This window comes from Sphaerodactylus townsendi, linkage group LG12 (assembly GCF_021028975.2).
Source record: "Sphaerodactylus townsendi isolate TG3544 linkage group LG12, MPM_Stown_v2.3, whole genome shotgun sequence".
NCBI classification, from domain to species: domain Eukaryota; kingdom Metazoa; phylum Chordata; class Lepidosauria; order Squamata; family Sphaerodactylidae; genus Sphaerodactylus; species Sphaerodactylus townsendi.
In genome coordinates, this window is record NC_059436.1 from 40469384 (window position 1) to 40489452 (window position 20069).

At 43.4% G+C, this 20069-nt stretch overlaps 1 long non-coding RNA gene across 1 annotated transcript; it reads left to right on the forward strand.

Annotated features, from left to right (window-relative positions):
- Nucleotides 1–1816: 1816 nt before the first annotated feature.
- Nucleotides 1817–19569, forward strand: LOC125441623. The gene is made up of 3 exons (XR_007245875.1): nt 1817–2799; nt 8251–8254; nt 19533–19569. It is a non-coding gene; the product is annotated as an uncharacterized LOC125441623 (long non-coding RNA).
- Nucleotides 19570–20069: the final 500 nt, after the last annotated feature.

The window sequence follows — 20069 nt, forward strand, 5'->3', positions numbered from 1 at the left end:
GCTCGCATGCAGGATGTGAAAGCAATGGCGGCCTCCTGCTGCTGCTCCAGAGCACCTGGTCTGCAAAGGCATTTGTAATCTCAGATCAAAGAGGATCAAGATTGGTAGCCATAGATCGACTTCTCCTCCATAAATCTTTCCAAGCCCCCTTTAAAGGGGTTAGCTTATTTAGTTCCACTATATTCCAAACTTTTTCTATCCATTCTTCTATAGTTGGGGTTGTCCGTAGTTTCCAGCATTTTGCTAGAACAGGGGTAGGGAACCTGCAGCTCTCCAGATGTTCAGGAACTACAATTCCCATCAGCCCCTACCAGCATGGCCAATTGGCCATGCTGACAGAGGCTGATGGGAATTGTAGTTCCTGAACATCTGGAGAGCCGCAGGTTCCTTACCCCTGTGCTAGAACAACCCCTGTTGAAGTGACCAAATAAAGAAACATAACATTATTTTATCTTTTCTTTGTTGGTTATTCCCAACAGATGATTCTGGAGTCATGTCAAATTCAACTCTCATAATTTCCTTCATTTTCTCATGAATTGATTTCCTATGTTCCTGTACCTTCTTACATTTCCAACATTGTTGAACGAAAGTACATTCTTGTTGAACAAAAGTACCTTTACATTTCTAACACAGTGAACAGTTTTTATATATCTTAGATAGTTCTACTGGGACCGGATACCACCTGTGAAACATTTTGTAAAAGTTTTCTTTAAAATCCATGAGTGTAAATTTATTAATATTTTTCTGTAGTTTGAGCCATTCCCCTAATTTTATGTTTCTCCTAGTATTCTTAGCCCATTTGATCATGACTTCTTTGACTACATCTTGTTCAGTTTTCAACATGAACAGATGTCTGTATGTTTTCCCTATTAGTTTTATGTTGTCTTTACATAATAGTTCTTCAAAAGTTGTTTGATCTTGTCTAAATCCCCATTTTTTATTATCTGCTTTAAAACATTCTGTCAGTTGAAAATAAGTAAACCAGTGGCATGTTTTCTGTTGTATTATAATTTGATCCCTAGGCTTCAATCTGATTTCCTTACCCATCTTTTCTATAAGATCTCTTTGGCCCTTTCCGCGTGGGCCATAAGCGGCGACCTAGGGACGGCAAAAACGCCGTGTTCGCATGGGAGGCCCTTGCTCCCCCCCAGTGGCGTGAAGATTCTGCTTTCGAACCTTGCTCCCTGAGCGAGGTTTTTCGGAAGCAGCATCTTCCAACCGCTGCCGTGCAAACGGCAGTGGCTGGAAGGCACCATTTCCGCCCCTTTCCCGAACACCTGACCATCCCCTCTGGCCTTCTGGCACATCGCACAGGCCAGGGGACACGCCCCCCCCGCCCTGCGACTCCAGAGCTGTCGCACAGGGTAGGGGGGTGTCCCCTGGCCTGTGTGACATGCCGGAAGGCCAGAGGGGACCTTAAGGCATTCGGCGGACGGCGCAGCCTCTGCACAGGCTGCGCCGTCTTCCCGACTCCTACCAGGACCATCTGTGTGAACGGTCCCGGGGGGGGGGTGCGTTGGCGTTGTTTATGCGGACGCTCCCCCGCAGTGTGGCTGTGCGGAAACGGCCTATATCTTAACCCACTTTTCTCTTCTCTATTTTCTTTTATTTGTGGAGCTTCCAATCTTGATAGCGACATTGATGTACTATCATGAAATCTATTTTTTATATTTCATCCACATTTTTAGTAAGGCATTCCTAATGAAGTGATTTCTAAAAGTTTTAACACTTTTATTCTTTTTCAGCCATAAATTAATCATAGGGGGAAATGCTATGACTGTCCGAAAGGAAATTCCAATGCATATCTTGAGAAAAATAAAAGACTGTGGTCTCTTGGTGGAAATCTTACAAAAATAAGAGATAAGCTTCCAATGGGGTCAATTGTTATCTTTAACATATAATTATAGAAAATGCAATATAAATATGGTGCAAAAAGATCTCCTAATAAGGCATAAAAAATCTAATGGTGACTGAATACTGAACAATAAGTGGCCAATTTTAATGGGGCAACGTTTTATTCTAGTTGTTTCTTTTTTGTTGTGACTATTTATTATTATTTTGCCTTTTCTAATTCTCTTTTCTTGATTGGTTGCTTTGAAAATAATTGGCCACGAGCTTCAAAATGTTAAGTTGCAATTTAAATGGACTAAACTCGGCACAAAGAAGGAAAAAGGTATTCCATTATCTAAAACAGAAGAATATTGATGCAACCTTTATACAAGAAATGCTTATAAAAATGAGGAGAAATGTTTAAAATGTGACAAATTGAAAACTTCAACGCATGCAAAAGAGGGGGAGTAAAGTTATATTTGAAAAAAAGAATCTAACCCCACAATTAATTTCTGTGGACTCACAGGAGCAAGATATTTGGGAGCGGAAGAAACTGTCCAAGAGCCTAAGTTACCTGTGGTTAGTATTTTTACACCAAATGAAAATAAAGCAAAATTTTATGAAGAATTGCTAGACAAAGTGCTAGAATACACATATGAAAACTGGGTTATACTGGGAGACTTTAATGAGACAGTAGCACCAAATTTAGATAATAAAGTAGAAGAAGAGAAAGGGAAGCTGAAACAAAATAAATTACCCAAATCATTTACAAATTTAAAGCAGAAACTTGGCTTAAAAGATGTATGGAGAGCACAGGAAGCACAGGCGAAGGATTTAAGCTTTTTCTCAAATTGACACAGAAGCTTTACAAGGTTTGACATGATCTGGGCATCAGGACAATTCTGTATGCAAATACAGAAAATTAAGATCTTACCCGGTGGTGGGATTCAAATAATTTAACAACTGTTTGTTTACAGGCACTATTTTAACAACCAAAGTGGTGCAAACCTACTGAATCCCACCACTGATTACCTAAACTAATATCAGATCATAACCCAATTCAGTAGGAAATAAAAATTGGATATAAACAAAATAATTGGAGGCTGAAAGAAAGGCTGTTACAAAATGAAAAGGTGAAACAATACTTTGAGAAAAGTCTAAAAGATTTCTTTGAAATTAATAACAAATCAGAAATTAATAGCAATATAATCAAAGCAAAGCATTTATGGGCGGGATTTTCTTGAGAAAAAATCTCAAAGAGAAAGGAAAAGGAAAAAATAAATTACAGAGGAGATTGAAAAAAGGAAAAAGAATAATGAAAGAGCCCAAAAAATAGAAAAATACAACAAGTAATAACAGGAGTGAGAAAACAATTAGAATTACAGTGGAAAAATGAGATGGCCATAAAATTGAAATATCTGAGACAAAGAGACTTTGGCTCATTCCGCACATGCAGAATAATGCACTTTCAAACTGCTTTCAGTGCTCTTTGAAGCTGTGCAAAATGGCAAAATCCACTTGCAAAAAGTTGTGAAAGTGGTTTGAAAACGCATTATTTTGCGTGTGCGGAAGGGGCCTTTGAACTGGCAAATAAATCTGGGAAATGGCTTTCAGCCAAATTAAGAAAGGGAGAAAAAGGCAACTAAAATTATAGGTGGAAAAATAATACACGAGATAAAGAATATTGAAAGACATTTTGTTAGATATGATTCAAATATATATAAGATAAAAATAATGGTAAGGAAAAAATGCTGAAAAGCTTAGAGAACAACAAAATATTCCCAGCATAAAAAATTAACAGTTAAAAAAATTAGATAACTTGATAACAGTAAAAGAAGTGACAGGTCGTATAAAAGCACTGAAAATAGGGAAAACACCACGAAACATTACAAAATATTCAAAGGAATTCTGGCCCCAAAATTAATGGAAATAATGAACTTAATTCTAAAGGGAAATAAAATATCCCAATCATGGGAAGAAAAACACAGTTCTTGGGACACAGTTTGCATGACTGCCGCCTCTGCAACGAGGGGGCACTGTTTTTGAAGCTCGCTCAATGAGCAAGTATTTTCAAAAACAGCATTTTGAACCCAGTGCCGAGCGAATGGCACCAGGTCGGAGGCACCTCTGTGGGCTGCGGCAGCCCGGGGACTGCCCACACGGGAGCATGCAAACAATCCCGGGGCTCCACCGGCACCATATATGCCGGTGTGCCACCACTGCACAGGCCCATGTGGTACAGGCCAGAATGGAGGTGAAAAATTATAGACCTATCTTTCTGTTAAATTTAGATCATAAGACATTTGAGGCTATTTTGGCAAATCAATTAAAATGAATTACACGATTATATTCATGAAGAAGCAAATAAAAGGTCATATTAGAATAGTGTTAAACATTATGGAATATTTTGAAAAGGTCTTCATTCTTTTGAGACCTTGCAAAGTTGCTGCAAGTCAAAGTAAACGGAGCATAGTTTTTGATTCAGGCCAAAGCAGCTTCAAGGAGCCGGCATGACTCAGTGGGGCACACCAGACACATTGCCTAGCATCTCCAGGCATCAAGTGCTGGGAAGAGCCATTCTCTGCCTAAACCTTGGAGAGCCACTGTGAGCCAGAGTAGACAGTATTAAGCAAGATGGACCAGTGGTGTCTGAGATAAGGCAGTTTTATATGTTCAGTTCTCATGGAAGGAGGGCCCATAGGGCTCAGTTGCAACGCAAACTGGACTGCTTGTTTCTCCCCATTGAATCTGACCAGAGGCAAAACCACATCAAACCATTGGAGCACAGGTGTCAAACTCGTGGCCCTCCAGATGTTGTGGACTACAGTTCCCATCAGCCCCTGCCATCATCATGCTGGTAGGGGATAGTAGAACTGTAGATCCTAATATCCTGGAAGAGAACCACGAGTTTGATTCCTATCTGATAGAAAAACTCTGCATGTTCCATAGTTTATATTATAATATGTTATAATGGCATCATCTCACAGAGGCAGCATAGCATAGTGTAATGGCTAGAATGGGGGACTAAGATCTGGAAGACCCAGATTTGAATTTCAGTTCTGCCAAGGAAACCCCATGGATGACCTTGGGCCAGTCAACACTTTCAGCCTAAACTACTTTGTTACTAGACATACCTGAGAATTGGGGGAGGGGGGCTCTTTCCTGGACAGTGCTCTAACCATCTGCTCTAAGAGTGCCATGGACAGTACAGGCTAAAAATGGGTGCCATATCCTGGGCCTGGACTTTGGTGCCAGTCACCATTCATTTAATCACCTTGAATGACAATAGTTTTTCAACTCTGCTGGATCCAGAGTGGGATCCTTTAGAAGTGGATGCACTGCTACATGCTTCAAGGTAGGAACAAATCACCGTTAAGGAGAAATTGACCATCTCCTGGACCCAGTCCAGCAGCCCTCCCTCTGCCTCAACCAGATACAAATATTGAGGAGGAACAAGGGTTATACAAACAAGTGGAAGGACCCAGACATCTCAGAATCCTGTCCATATTGTAAGACTTCACAAGTTGAAAGATGTCCCACATGACCGGACAAATTTGTACCCTGGGACCATAGGCATGGGGGGGGGGCAGGACTCCTGGCTGCCACTTTCTGGTCACATGGGGGCACTTGTGGCCATCCTTCCCTCCCCTCCCCCCTCCCAGGCATGAGGAGCTGGAGGAGCATTGCACTGCCTGCCACCTCCTTGTCCTGTGCCCCCTGCCAATCTTCCCCTTGACATCCCTGCCCAGAACCTGCTGTCTGGAGTCGCAATCTCAGCATGGCCTCCGCAGCCCTCCCTCAGTGAAGAAGGACTGTGAAGACCATGCTGGGGTGCTGGATTCTGGGTGGGCTCCTGAAGATCCCCCTACCCAGAACCCGGAACTCAAAATTACCACCCCAGTGCTGCCTTCACAGCACTTCCTTTGCTCTAAAAACCTCTCCTGTCCCATTCCTAAACTGCAGTGATTAGGGCGCTGTAATATTCTGAAGTGTTTATTAACAGGAAGGGGGAAGATATTAGGGACTGAAATGAGGAAAACACACCGGCAAGAAATGCAACTCAGCAGAAGAACTGTTTGGTTTAAAATGCTGTTTTTAGACTTGCACGCACAGAAAAAGTTTTAAGTAGGTCCAGCAGTTTTCTGCATGCAGGGAATTTGGCACCAGGTGCAGAAATTCAATGTTCTCAACTTCCATTTAAAAAGGAATGTTATTGTGCCCTGTACAGTGCCAGAGAGAGAACAGGATAATATAGGCTGTAGCTGCTGAAGGCACTAGTGTAGGCACTTGGGTGCACAATATTCATTTCTTGGCAGACTCCTCCAAAATTGTCTGCTGCCACTTCCTCCATAACCCTGTTTCTAGAATTACTGAATTCCAATTTCCCAAGTGTGGGATGCCTAAGCTGCACAGCCAGCCAATTGTTTGCTAGTGATACACCTCAGCTACAGCTAATTGTTGGATTGGGTCTGTTGCATCAGTTGCTGCCTAAAATAAATAGTTGGGAAGGATCAGAGGAAGCATCATTTTGACTTGACTTTCTGCTCATGCCAAGATTTGTCCAAGCTTTCCTGTCAGATAACAGCCACTGTTGTTGGGCAGAGAGGCAGTGAGCACGTCAATTACAGCAATGATGTCTCATCGCCTCAGTAGTTTAGTGAGAAAGAATTCAACTTCCTCCTTCCTCGTGGAGGATTTTGACATGTGTGAATCAAACCTTTTTCATAACCAGCCTTCTTACAAAAATCTATTGCTTTTAATAGGATTATCTTGTTTCTCTTGTAGCTAATGTTCAGACTAAACCACTTAGTAATGTCATCCCATTCCCCCTCCTCCCCTTTTTGATCTGTATTACATTAAGTTCTGTTTGGATAATTCCCAGGTTTTGCTACTGGTTTGGCCTGAATCAATTCATATCTTTTTCCATAGATCCAGGGGATCCTATGGCATTTTGCATGTTCCATTACTGCTCCCTGTAATAGCACATAGGTTCTTTAGTACAGAGAGTTCTGAAGCAAATTGAACTTGGGTGTCATCTGCTCCCCTATCCTCACACACATTTACAACCATCATTATGACCATTTGGAGCTACTATGATCTGGCTACAGTGATCCATTCTCTGATCATCTGATTAGATTTCAATACTTTACTTGGAGCTGCCTTTGGGATCTGTTAGGTGGTCCAAAATGCAGCTGCCAGGCTATGGTCAAGCTCACCTAGCAGATATCATGTGTAAAAGGGAGGAAACCAATCCAGTTCACCAGATAAGAGTCTTCTGCTCAAGTGGAGGAGTGTGGAATCAAACCCACTTCTCCAGATTAGAGTCTTCTGCTCTTAACCACTATACCACACTAGCTCTCAAACCACAGTGTTCAGCCAAGATCCATTCCCTAGGCACTGTTGTCTGTATCCCAACTTGTAGACATGAGCTGGGTGACCCATAGAGGTGGAGCTTTTTCTGAGATGGCAGCTGGCCTTTGGAATGTTCTTCCCTTTTGAGGCTTGATGGGCGTTTCAGCGCCAGGACAAAACTTTTTTCTTTCTTCAGGCTTTTAATTGAAGAGTAGTGTCTTTTTGATGGTTGTTTTTATGGCTTGCTTTGACACTAGGGTTGCCACTTGCTATGAACTTCACTGAGAGATCCAGGAGTGACCGAAAAAGTGTCTGCCATTCAGATATGCAACCCCCTCCCCCCAAATTGGTAGTTTTTGGATTTGGGTATATGGGACCTGCAAAATACAAGTATCTCCAAATTTTAGTACCATCATAGTTTTGGGATTGTTCTTTTTTGTGGGGTGGGGTTCACATTTTTCAGGCCCCTTGTTCCTTATGGGGAAATTTTCTGGGTGGCAGAGGCGGGTTGTTCCTAAAGATGCAGGCACCAAAACTGCAGTGGAGCTGCTGGTACTGTCCCTTGAACAACAACCAAATTTCAAATAGATTGAACCAACTGATCCAATTCTGTGGAGTCTGGATCTCTGAACTGGGTACCCCTCTCATTCTCCATTATTTTCGATGGAGGATTGGGGGTGGGGAGAAAGAAAAAAAAAGTCTCCAAGCAGTTTTCAGACAAAAGCCATGCCTGCAAGCATCATTGGTCAAATCATGCCTCCCATGGACAAATCAACAGAACAAACCCACAGAATCATTCCAAACCATGTAATCCCAACAGATCAGAAGCTAATGTGCCAAGCTAAACAGAACCAAAACCAGTCCAGACTATCTCTATGGGGGAAACTCCAGGTGGGAAGCACTTTTGCAAGTCATCAGAAACAATGGCAATGTGCCCAGCAGAAGTCAAAAGTAATGGAAAAGTAATGTCACACCAGGAAAAGTAATGTCACACCAGGGAATCTCTGCAGTGGAATCTTGAAGGAAACCTTTTGCAAGCCCAACAGAACCAACTGCAATGTGTACAAGCCAAGTAGAACCCAGTGCCACTCTGACAGGGCAAGTTCAACAAAAGTAATATCAAACTAGAGAATACAGTGGAAACTAAAGGGTGTGTGTGTGTGTGGGGGGGTCTTTTTCAAGCCCAGCAGAAATGGCAATATACAGAATGCCCAGCTGAACCCAGGGGCACTCTGACAGTACAAATAAAACAGGACTAATATCAAACCACAGCAGATCACAGCAGAATAAACCCAAGCAAGGGATTGGGGTAGGGGGTGGGGATGTTGCAACCCCAACAAAGCAAATTGCAATGTACACAATGCCTAGCAGAATCCAGGGGGCACCATGGCAGTGCAAGATCAACAGAATGAATGTCAATCAACAGAAGAACAAATCTAAGAATTATGCAGTGAGTACCAGAAGGGAACACAAAGCAACTCTTGCAAATAAGGGGGAAAAAAACTTCTTGAAACTGTCAAAGAAACTGACTGAAGCAACTTGTCAAGCCCATAGAACTCCACCAACATGCCAGAAACAGAAGGGAAAAGCATTGTGTGTGGGGTTGGGTTGGGGGAAGAGTCCCCAGGAGTCTGCAAATACTGGATCCCAATGTACTCAGTAAATCCAGAATATTTCCAGGATTTTTTGGACCATTTTTCCAGTGTGTCCCCTGCCAAAATTTTTTTCCAGGATATATTTGGAATGCCAAATATACCCCCAAAATACTGATAAGGTATTTTGGAGGATATTTTCAGTTGAGTATATTCCAATGAACATCCCTAGCAGCTGCTGCCTGCTAGTAATTCTGCTCTGAGTTCTATTAGGGGGCGGGAGGGGATGAAGAAAGTTTTTGGGGGGCTATATCCTTTACGTGCTTTGAAGGATTTAGCCTTCCTCTCTTAATGTATTCCAGACATTGGACCTGATTCTGAAAACAGGTTCATTAGCACAGCCCAAACTGTGATTGTAGGTACAGCAAAGGATGGGTGGGGAAACACTGTTAAGAGTATTCAGAGGAGACTATATGGTGTGTTCCTGGAGTTTGAGATTTATTGTTGGGGGGAGACCCCTTGTTGCCTTAAAGTGAGACTGTTCCTTTGCTTGGTAGTTCTCAGTGCTCAACATTTGTAGAGTGCTTTTAAAGCATCCTTTGCAGCTCACAAATTTTCTCTTATAATCCTTACAGCAGTAAAGTAGATCAGTATTATTATTATTTCCATACTGTAAGTTTCTTGGGGGCATTGAGGCCAAAGAGCAGAAGAGCTCTGGAATGATGTATGAATTTGGAACAGTGGGAATAAAGCAGACCAAGCTGATAAATCCATCTAATTGCTTGTATAATGTTTTTAAATCATGTGCAGCTCTCTATTAATTTACGTAATTTGGACTAGCTGCCCATGAAGGAAGTGATCTTACAGTAAGGCCCCTTCCGCACACGCAAAATAATGCATTTTCAAACCACTTTCACAACTGTTTGCAAGTGAATTTTGCTATTCTGCACAGCTTCAAAGAGCACTGAAAGCAGTTTGAAAGTGCATTATTTTGCATGTGCGGATTGAGCCTAAGGAATAGGGCTTGGGGAAAGGGACCCAGAAGTGACATAATGTGTCAGTCCTTGACCTTTGACCTGGAAGTGACATTATAGGACCTGATATCACAAAATATCATCAGGTGGATACTTGCTGAGCCCAGCTTCCTCCCGTGCCCCCAACGAACTCCTGAGACACCACCCTCAAAATCTCCAGAGATTTAATTTGCCAACGTTGGCAACCTTACTGAACCTAAGGGCTTTTAAAAATGGATACTGCTTTTAGCCACTGAGTACGATTCCATGCTATGTTTATGTCCTTGGTGGGTACTTGGTTGGTTTTACATCTTATTTTAATACTGAAACAATTTATGGACTTGTGATTTTCTTGTGCTGTTTTTACTTCATGACTGGCCTTGAGTAGGTCTCTAGAGAGGTGGCATATTTTTTAAAATAAGTAAATAAAACTGGAGTTCCTATAATGCATTGTGGGATTGAGGAAGGAAAGAAGAGGTGCTATATTTGTTCAGACTGGGTGAAAACAATGCTTGGGTGTTGCAGGAGTTGGCCATGATAGATTAGCAGAGGCAGCAGCTTCAATCTGTCTCCCTCCAGCTTTCTTGGTACCTTGCTTAATCTCCAGGGTCTGATGGATGGGTCTGGTGGATCATTTTTCTATGCTCTGGAGAGGGACGGCACTGCCCCCCCTTTCTTTTGCTCTGACAAAGAGGAATTATGGCCGGGAGGGGGAGAGATAGTGAGGAGGAGAATTGAGGGTGTTTGTTTTCTTATTGAGACACAGCCCCTGACAAAGCACTGGGGCCGCTTACCGCTTGTCCCCGTGGTAGTGAAATATGGGTGTGAGACAGCAGCTGCTCATTAAGCCTCATTAATAATGCTTGCTGGAATGACAGCCAAAGGAACTCGCAGAGATGTCGCATGATTAAAAAGGAAAAGGGAATTACTGGAAGGTGAAGATGGTGCATTCCTTTGCCCGGAGAGAGTTAGAAATTAAGGGACTCAAGGAAAAACCATCATCATCAAGCACAATTTTTCTCCCCTCCTTCCTCCAAGCAGCTCAGGTTGGCATATATCCTTCTTCCCCTTCTTGCTAAAACTTACAACAGCTCTGTGAGGTAGGTTAAGCCCAGGAAGAGTTATTGACACAAGGTGATCCAGTGAGCTTCGTGCCCATGTGGGGATTTAAACTTGGGCATCTCTAGTTCTAGTTCTAGTCTGTTATTCTGTCTACTACACTTCATTGGCCCAAAGGACACTAGCTAGGAGGAAGCCAATTAACCAGATTCATCCCAACAGACCTGCATACTTCTAGACTCTCAGTGTTACCCAGGGAAACCAGGCCTCCCTCTTCTGCTAGATTTGCCTGCTGTCACTTAGCAGAGTGGTTGGGTAAAACTTCTGAGGAAATGGAGGGTGACCAGTGGTGCACAGACATTATGACAGCACATCTGATGTGACCTGGAAGTGACATGTTTGCATCAAGCAAGGCTCTAGCATTTGCACCAAACTCTGTGGTTAGACCATCGAGTTTGGAGCAAATCTACATCTTCTTCCTCCAGGATGATGTCATTCTTAGGTCATGTGAGAAGTGATAGCACTACATTGCTTGCAACATTGCAAGCCCCCAACCTTATGTCAAATCTTCCCCTGGTTGCCAGCCTTGAGCTAGCAATCTTACTCATCTTCTCAGGGCGTTGAGAACAACAGTGGCAATGAACCATGGACAAGACCAGAAGATGCTGGATTCACCTAGCCTTTGATGTATCCTGCCTGCAGCTGTTGTATGCCTGTATGGAAAGTGAGTCAGGTGGGAGGAACCAAAATACAATTTGTTTTTTTAAAGGGCAATGTCTAGTTTGACCCTTGGTTGGTGGTGTTGTGACTTTCGACTGCCCTCCCAAATAGGGTTGCCAGCGTCCAGCTGGGTCCTCAAGATATCCTGAAGTTACAATTGATCTCCAGACAACTAAGATTATTTCCCTGGAGTAAATGACTGCTTTGGAGGATAGACTCTATGGCCGTGGTGGCGAACCTATGGCACTCCAGATGTTCATGGACTACAATTCCCATCAACCCCTGCCAGCATGGCCAATTGGCCATGCTGGCGGGGCTTGATAAGAATTGTGAATCCACTCAGGCTATCCTGGAAGTGCTACTCAGGTCCTCCTGCCTGCGATTTCTCATCGGTATCATCACTCCTCCTCAAACCCTGCCCTATGCAGGCTCCACCCCCAATCTCCAATAATTTTCCAGCTTGGTTCTAGCAAGCTTACTCCCAAGGCAACATTGTCTGATGACATCCCTTTTAATCTTTCATTACATGCTGAAGTTGGTCCTTGTTTGAAAGCAGTCGTATATCCTTGTGGTGTTCTTGAGTTTTTTCTAAACTATGGTTATGTTTTGTGCTTCCTTATCAGCCTCTTTAAGTCCCCTCCAGAGAGCTGAGTAGTATACACATACTTAAATAATTCAATTTAATTTACGCATTTTGTTTAAGCTGCTAACTAATCATTGGTAATTGCATTTTGGCTGATATTGGCAAATTGTTTTTATTGAGTTTAAACTGTTTTTTTTATCTCTTTAGCTAATGTTTTGAGTTTATTGTGACCTGACCCAGAGATCTTTATTGAAATAGAAAGGCAGGATAGAAGCATTTTAAAAATAAATGCATATAAACAATGATTATAAGGCAAGGGAAATCCTTCCTGCAGTTTTACGGAAGCCTCATATGTTCTGTGCGGCTTGTCCACATTAAATTCTAGTTGATATGGACAGTGGTAAGGCCTTCTGGAGGGAATGGCTGCAGAACCAGAATTACAGAATGGTTAGTTGCTGTGTCAGTGGAGTTTTATACTTGGTACACTGGGCCTTTTTCACCATCCATGGGGCATCTTCAGCTTACCAGATGGAAGGTACAAAGGGCCCAGTCTGTAACCTTTCACAGCTTTGAGTTCTGTGCTCTTAGCCCTGGAGGAAGGGGTCCAGCCCCTCATACTAATGATCTTTGCAGCTGCAGGTGGCAAATTGTCCTGCATAGCTGTGTCTGGGAAGAACAGAGAGAAAAGACCAGAGACATAAGCGCTTCAGAGACTGCACAGCCAGTTACTTGGAGGTAGAAGATGGCAATTAAGCCATGCATTCTGAAAAGGAACATAATTAGTACAATTAACTGCCTCTGATAGTAATTAATTGCTTTGAACAATAGTCTGAGGGGACGTGGAAGAATTCACTAAACAATCAGTGCAACATCTGTAAGTCAGCATTTCCTTATCCTGATCGGGACAGGCTGTCCTGATCAAAGCTATAGAATTTGCTCCAGCAGACCTAGATAAGCTGTTTACCATTGTGCCACTGTCAGTGCTGGCGTAAGGTCTCAGAAGTCATTGCTTCTGTATGCTACCCATCAATTCTTTGCTGGTGAATCACCCTGGGAATCAGCTTCCATGGGGATTCTTTACTGGTTCTCATTCTGCTTCCTAAGTAATTGCACACTCTGGGCTGGAAACCATTATAGTCCCCTTTGCCTGGCTTTTTCAGCCTTCTCCCTCTGCTTGTGGGTCCATCTTACCCATTGCCTCCATTACTGAGTAACAGTAACTCTTACATGAGCCTAATTTCATATTACATTTTCTTTGCATCCTTCCCGTGTTTCAAGTTCAAGGCCAAAAAGTTAATTCCTAGGAGGTGGTGCATTGGGCAAGGGTGTTTAATCCATTCCCTGTGCTATTTTCCTAACCTGAAATGTCTCTGTGGAGGTTCAGAGTGCCTACTGACAGCTCTGCATGTACTGATGGGGGTGCATATAGGTTTCCCCAGTGGGGCAAGTAACAGCCCCTTGGAAGAATTTCAGGTTGGGAAATAATTAAGTTAGGGATGGCTTATGCACCCTCTCCCTTTCTGCCACTGTCCTGGGAACACACAAGAATATATGAAGCTGGCTTGTAAGTCAAATTGGTGGTGTACAATAGTCCCCCTAATCGTTCCTCACCACTGCGCAGAACTTCCTTAAACACTGAGTGGAAATGAGCCTCCTGGGGAGTTTCCCCTCTCATAAGAGTTCCCCTCTTATCTGCATGGCACCAATATAGTGACTGCGCAGGTGCGCGGCTTATAGGGAACGTTGTCGGTGTATCAAAATTGGTATTCTGATGTGAGTAGGATGCATGCGTATTATCACCAACGCACATTAACACATCACATCCATACTTTGAGTCATAAAAGAAAATATCCATGCTGTTTCTGCAGCCTAATTCTCCCCTTGCCTTTATCTCTGGTAGACTGTATCCATCTCCCTATGCTTGGGCTGTGGGCAGGTGTTAGTAGGTAGGGACAAGAGAAGGCTCACACTCTTACGTGGCACAGGACAATAGTCAATAAAAATCTATATGATGTTTTCAAAGCACTTCATGTATGTATGTATATATGTATGTGTGTATGTATACTGATGTACTCCTTGCAACAATTCTGGGCGGCATTATACCCATATGGTGGGTAGGCGGTTGAGATAATACCGGCCTACACAAGGCTGCTGAGTGAATTCATGGCAGAAGTAAAATGCAAATAAGGACTTCTTAATTTGTAGCGAAGTGTCTTAACCATGACCTGATGCCAGCTTTATGGGCTCTTTGGTGACCCCCAAAACATTTAAACTCCAGAAGTTCTTTACTTGCTATATCGAGGAAGACTCCAGGTGTGTCGTACAAGTCATACTATATGGATGGATAGAAGGGCCACGAGGAAAATGGTGTGACAAGCTGCAGATATTATGTTCTCTGTTTCATTTGGGAATAAAAAGAAAGCCTGTTCCCAGGTGGGAACCAGGCAATTCTGTTCAACCTCTGAAGCATCATCTTTTGGCCAGGTGGTAGCCCTTTACCCTTTTGGACCTGTTTCCTGGATTTGCCAGACTTTCATGAGAAAAAAATAGTATCCGTTTAAGGAAGAACATTTCTCCCTCTTAAAGCATTGTGCCTTACGTATTTCTTAGCTTTTTGTTTGTGGGGTTATATTCGTTCATTATTCAGATTATTTTTATTCCGTCTTTCCCTATAAAATCACTCAAACCACTGACAGTCAGCGTGAAGCCACTAGTTAGCCAGTGTGGGGAACAGGATGCTGAACAAGATGGATCCTTGGTCTGACCTAGCAGGGCCTTTACTGTGCATCTCCCAGGAAATGGACAAGCAGAGCATGAAGGCACACTTGCACATTGCTGTCTTCTGGCAGCTGGTATTTAAAGGTTTAATGAGCTTGATATATTATATTGCCATCATGGCAAATAGCCAGTGAACTGGTCTAGTCCTCTTTGAAAGTCATCAGCCTTCATACTCTCTTGTGGCAATGGATTCTATAAGGTAATTGGGAATTGTGTGAGAAAGTGCTTCCTTTTATCTAAAATGTCATTGTTTTGGGAATGGGAAGAGAAAGGATTCTTTATCCACTTTTTCCAGCCCTTGCATAATTTTATAAATCTCTGTCATGTTCTCCTTAGCTTGTTTTAAAAAAATAATCTAAAACCCCTCAAGTTCTTTAGAATACTCTTAAATCCCTGAAGTTCTCTAGATAGTTCTCTAGAATAATCTGAAACCCCTAAAGTTCTCTTGTACCCCTTGACCATTCTGGGTGCCTTTTTTTATCTCCATGGTGTCCATGTTGAGATTGGCTGACTAGAACTCTGCACTATTTTCCAAATCCAGGTGCACTATACATTATACAAAATGGTTACAAGTAATTAAAACATACAGTATGAGCTAAAGTTGCAATAAAAACACTTCAACAAACCAATAACAGCAAAACCCAATCCAGTAAATCAAGAGCCAAAACCAAGGCCACAGAGTAAAATGCCAACTTTTCTCTTTTTCTGATTTGTGGCAGATCTTTCCTTGCTGCAAACATTACCCAGAAATTTAGTTCCAGAGAAAGGAGTGGAAAGTCTAGTGAAAGAGGAGATAATTACCTTTCTAATGTAATTACAGTGAGGTCAGTGATCCTTTTATTTCTATGTATGTCATTCTGGTGCTAATCCAATAACAGCCTGAATCTCAGATTTACTAGGTTGTTATCAGTTGCCTGGAGCAACTGAAATTCTTCTTCCACGCAGAGAAGAGAGATCTGTCAGAGGAAACAACATGTGAAACATTAGGGGAGAAAGATGCTTTTTTAAAAAAGCCGCAGTGGCGGGAAACCAATTAAATGAAGAAGTTTGCAATTGCCTGAGCTGTTGGGATAATGAGGCAAGATGAATGGGAATTGGTGCAGCTCCTGAATTTGAAATTCAGGCTTTCCTGCCTTTAGTGGTACCAGATCGCATCCAGGAGATTCCCCCCATATTCCTCCAGATTCTCCAAAGAATCAGGAGTTGAGGCAGCAGATTTTTTTTCCCTGCTCCTCTCCCACTCCTTTAAGCTGCTTCCTCACTATATTCCTCATTTTCCTCTTCCTCTCCATAAGAAGGATGCTGGAGCAGTATGTAGATGAAAACACCAGCAGAAACATGGGCATAGTTAGTTGCACCTGCTTTCTGTCTTGATTCACCTGAATTTACAAAAAAGAAAATGGCTGAAGGGCACGGATAATGGCCAGGTGTTAGCTGCATTGGTTCCCACCGCCACCTTTCCTTGGTCAGAATATGGGTAGTTCAGGGGTCTGGACCCTGCGGCTCTCCAGATGTTCATGGACTACAAATTGGCCATGCTGGCAGAGGCTGATGGGATTTGTAGTCTATGAACATCTGGAGAGCCGCAGGTTGCAGACCCCAGGGGTAGTTGAATGATGCCCTGACCTGGATGGCTCAGGCTAGTCTGATCTAAGTTAAGCTAAGCAGGGTCAGCCTTGCTTAGTATGTCAGCAGTTGGACCCCTCCTCCCATTAAAGTGCTTCATGGAGGTCAGGGAATCTCTGAGACTGACACCAGAGCAGGGCACTGCTCCCACAAAATGGATGCCCCTCAGACTTTTTGGGATCAATTTTGGTGAATTCAAGCTTGGGCAGGAAGGAGATTGGCAGCTGACCTTTTCCCTTGACTTTAAAGTGTGCCTGTCTTAATGATGGGACTAGCGACTCCCCATTGTGACACCCTCAGGTGATACAATCAGTGCTCTGAGCAGGCTATTTCTCACCCTACCCGCACCCATCCCTCCAATCAATTACTATTCCATGGAATAGCTCAGGCATTCTCTTGGGATCTAATGACCCAACAAGCCTCTCTTACCCTTTTGCTGTAACCCTAGAAGAGCAATAAGTTCTTTGTTCTCTGGCCTTCTTGCCAGAATACCTCTTAATGCCTCAGGACCCATTTCAGGATATAGAAACTGGTTCTTTGGTGGTCATAACACGTGTATCCTGGATCCATGCACTCACCCCCGCTTTCATACGGGATTTCTTCCTTGTGCCCAGAAACGCTGGTCATTTTCCTTCTCATAAGTCATTTCCCCACTTACCTGGGTGAGTGGTTGCAGCGTGCTACTCCCAGTGCGCGTCATTTCTGCGCAGGGTCATCAAAAGGCGCTGTTTCAAAAGGCACCAGGAATGTTGCGCGCTGAGGTGGTGCGACAGCAGCAGCGTCGGGGTGGCTGCGTTGTCGCCGCCCCTGTAATGGGGAGTGCCGGGGGACCCCGCGCTACTTGGGGAGAGTAGCGCGGGGCAGAAGGTAAGTGGGGAAGCGCCCATAGTTGCTCTTGTGGATGTCCTTTCAGGACTGGTAACTATCACCCTTCCCAGAAAATGCTATCCATATCCCCCCTTTTTTCTCAGTCAGTTCTTACATGCTTTGTGTGTGTGTATTTTCCTAGTTTGAATTATATTTCTTATTCTTTAATAAAACCCCATTTCAATTATAACCACTGCTGTTCATTTAAGAAGATCCAGGTATACATAGGTGATCTATCCCAGCTTCCCTTTCTCATTCTCTGTCTCCAGCTACTTCCCCCAACTCAAGTGGCTGCTCAGGGTAAAAAATAATTGGATGGGAGATGACAGGGAATACCAGAGTCCCTGAGGAAGGAAATGGCAGACTACCTCTGTTAATATCTAACTTTGAAAACCCTATTGGGTTGCCATGTTGACTGAGACTCGATGGCACTTTACAGACACGCAGTTGAATAACTCATCCATAACTTATTCATCATGTAGTGGGTGAGATGAGAGCCTGCCAATTGTTCTACCTCTGACAGCACTACATAAGACCATAAGAACTAGCCTGTTGGATCAGACCAGAGTCCATCTAGTCCAGCTCTTCTACTTGCAGTGGCCCACCAGGTGCCTTTGGGAGCTCACATGCAGGATGTGAAAGCAATGGCCTTCTGCTGCTGCTGTTCCCGAGCACCTGGTCTGCTAAGGCATTTGCAATGTCAGATCAAAGAGGATCAAGATTGGTAGCCATAGATCAACTTCTCCTCCATAAATCTGTCCAAGCCCCTTTTAAAGCTATCCAGGTTAGTGGCCATCACCACCTCCTGTGGCAGCACATTCCTAACACCAATCACAAGTTGTGTGAAAAAAATATTTCCTTTTATTAGTCCTAATTCTTCCCCCCAGCATTTTCAATGTATGCCCCCTGGTTCTAGTATTGTGAGAAAGAGAGAAAAAATTTCTCTCTGTCAACATTTTTTACCCCATGCATAATTTTATAGACTTCAATCATATCCCCCCTCAGATGTCTCTTTTCCAAACTAAAGAGTCCCAAATGCTGCAGCCTCTCCTCATAAGGAAGGTGCTCCAGTCCCTCAATCATCCTTGTTTCTCTTCTCTGCACTTTTTCTATCTCTTCTATGTCCTTTTTGAGTTGTGGCGATCAGAACTGAACACAGTACTCAAAGTGCCTACTATCCCTTTACCACTGCATCCCCTTCCCAGCACAGATGGCGATCCTGGCTTCATTTCTCAGGTTTCAAGATCTGGTAGTGGTGGAAAGAAGAACAGACCAATACCTCATTTCAGACTGGCAAAGAGCTCCATCAGTTTTGCAGGGTTTTAATAAATGACTTCTCATCTTTAGGCAAAGCAGGAAGTAAGAATTAAAAAGCTGCTGATGGGATTCCAAGTCAGAAAGCTGCCATCTAGAACACATTGCTTGGGATCAGGTTCCTCTCTACAAAAAGGGACTCCCCTGGGATCACAGTGGAGCCAGAATGACAGCCTCGGCAGGCTACGTTGCTCATGCCGTGTTCTCCACATGTGCGTGCAAACGCGAGCTTCCTCCACCTTTTCGGCAGTTTCCCAGGGTTACCAGAAGGGAGAAATCTCTGATAATGACAAATGAGGGTGAAGTAAATGATGAAGCAAATGTCAGAATTGCTTACTGGGGAAATGAAATGCCTCTTCCCTTTTGCTCTCTGGGATTTAATGCTTCCCATGCATAAATCTTGAACTATCCCAGGACAATGCTGAGAAGGTTTCTCTGTTGCTAGGCATGTAGCTTCCCAATGATCACTTCCTTTGTCTTCCTCTGAAGTAAAATAATTACAGTGAAAAAGGCTGGAAGTAACAGGAGGGCCTAATCCACAAGCACCCCTTCCATATGCAGAAGTGATTCAGAAAAGACAGGCTGGCAAATGCCACTTGCTGTCTTGATCACTATTGCTTCTTGCTTACCTGTGTGAGCAAATGAGTTATCCCTGCACTGCTGCTCACTTGCCTCCCTCTGATTGATCAGCAGTAGCTGCTACTACTTTGATCAGGCAGGTGAATGAACAGTGAACTGCAGCATGCGGTAGCTACTGTTGTCTGCCTGCTGATTATCCTCAGGGAAGGGTGGGGGCAGTAGTGGGATTCAAATAATTTAACAACTGGTTGTTTACAAGCACCATTTTAACAACCGGTTCTGCCAAAGTGGTGTGAACCTGCTGAATCCTACCACTGGGTGGGGGGGGGGGGGGAAGAAGATCTGTCACTTCCCCAATGGTGGTGACATGCATTCCAAGGCAAGAAGGAAGGACGGACAAGGCAAATTCATCTAAGGAAGAAGAGGAGGAGTTGGGATTTATACCCCTCTTTTCTTAACCATAAGGAGTCTCAAAGAAGCTTACAAAATCCTTCCCTTCTTCTGCCCACAATGGACACCATGTGAGGTAGGTGGGTCTGAGAGGGTTCTGAACAAACTGTGACTAGTCCAAGATCACCCAGCAGGTTTCATGTGGAGGAGTGGGGAATCAGACCTGGTTCTCCAGATTAGAGTCCACTGCTCTTGACCATGGCACCACCAGTGTCACCACCCAGGGTATGAAGGGGCAGGTTGCTGCACAGTGACAAAGCTTCCTAAAACCATGGGGCTTTTAAAATTGCCAAGCAAGGCATATCC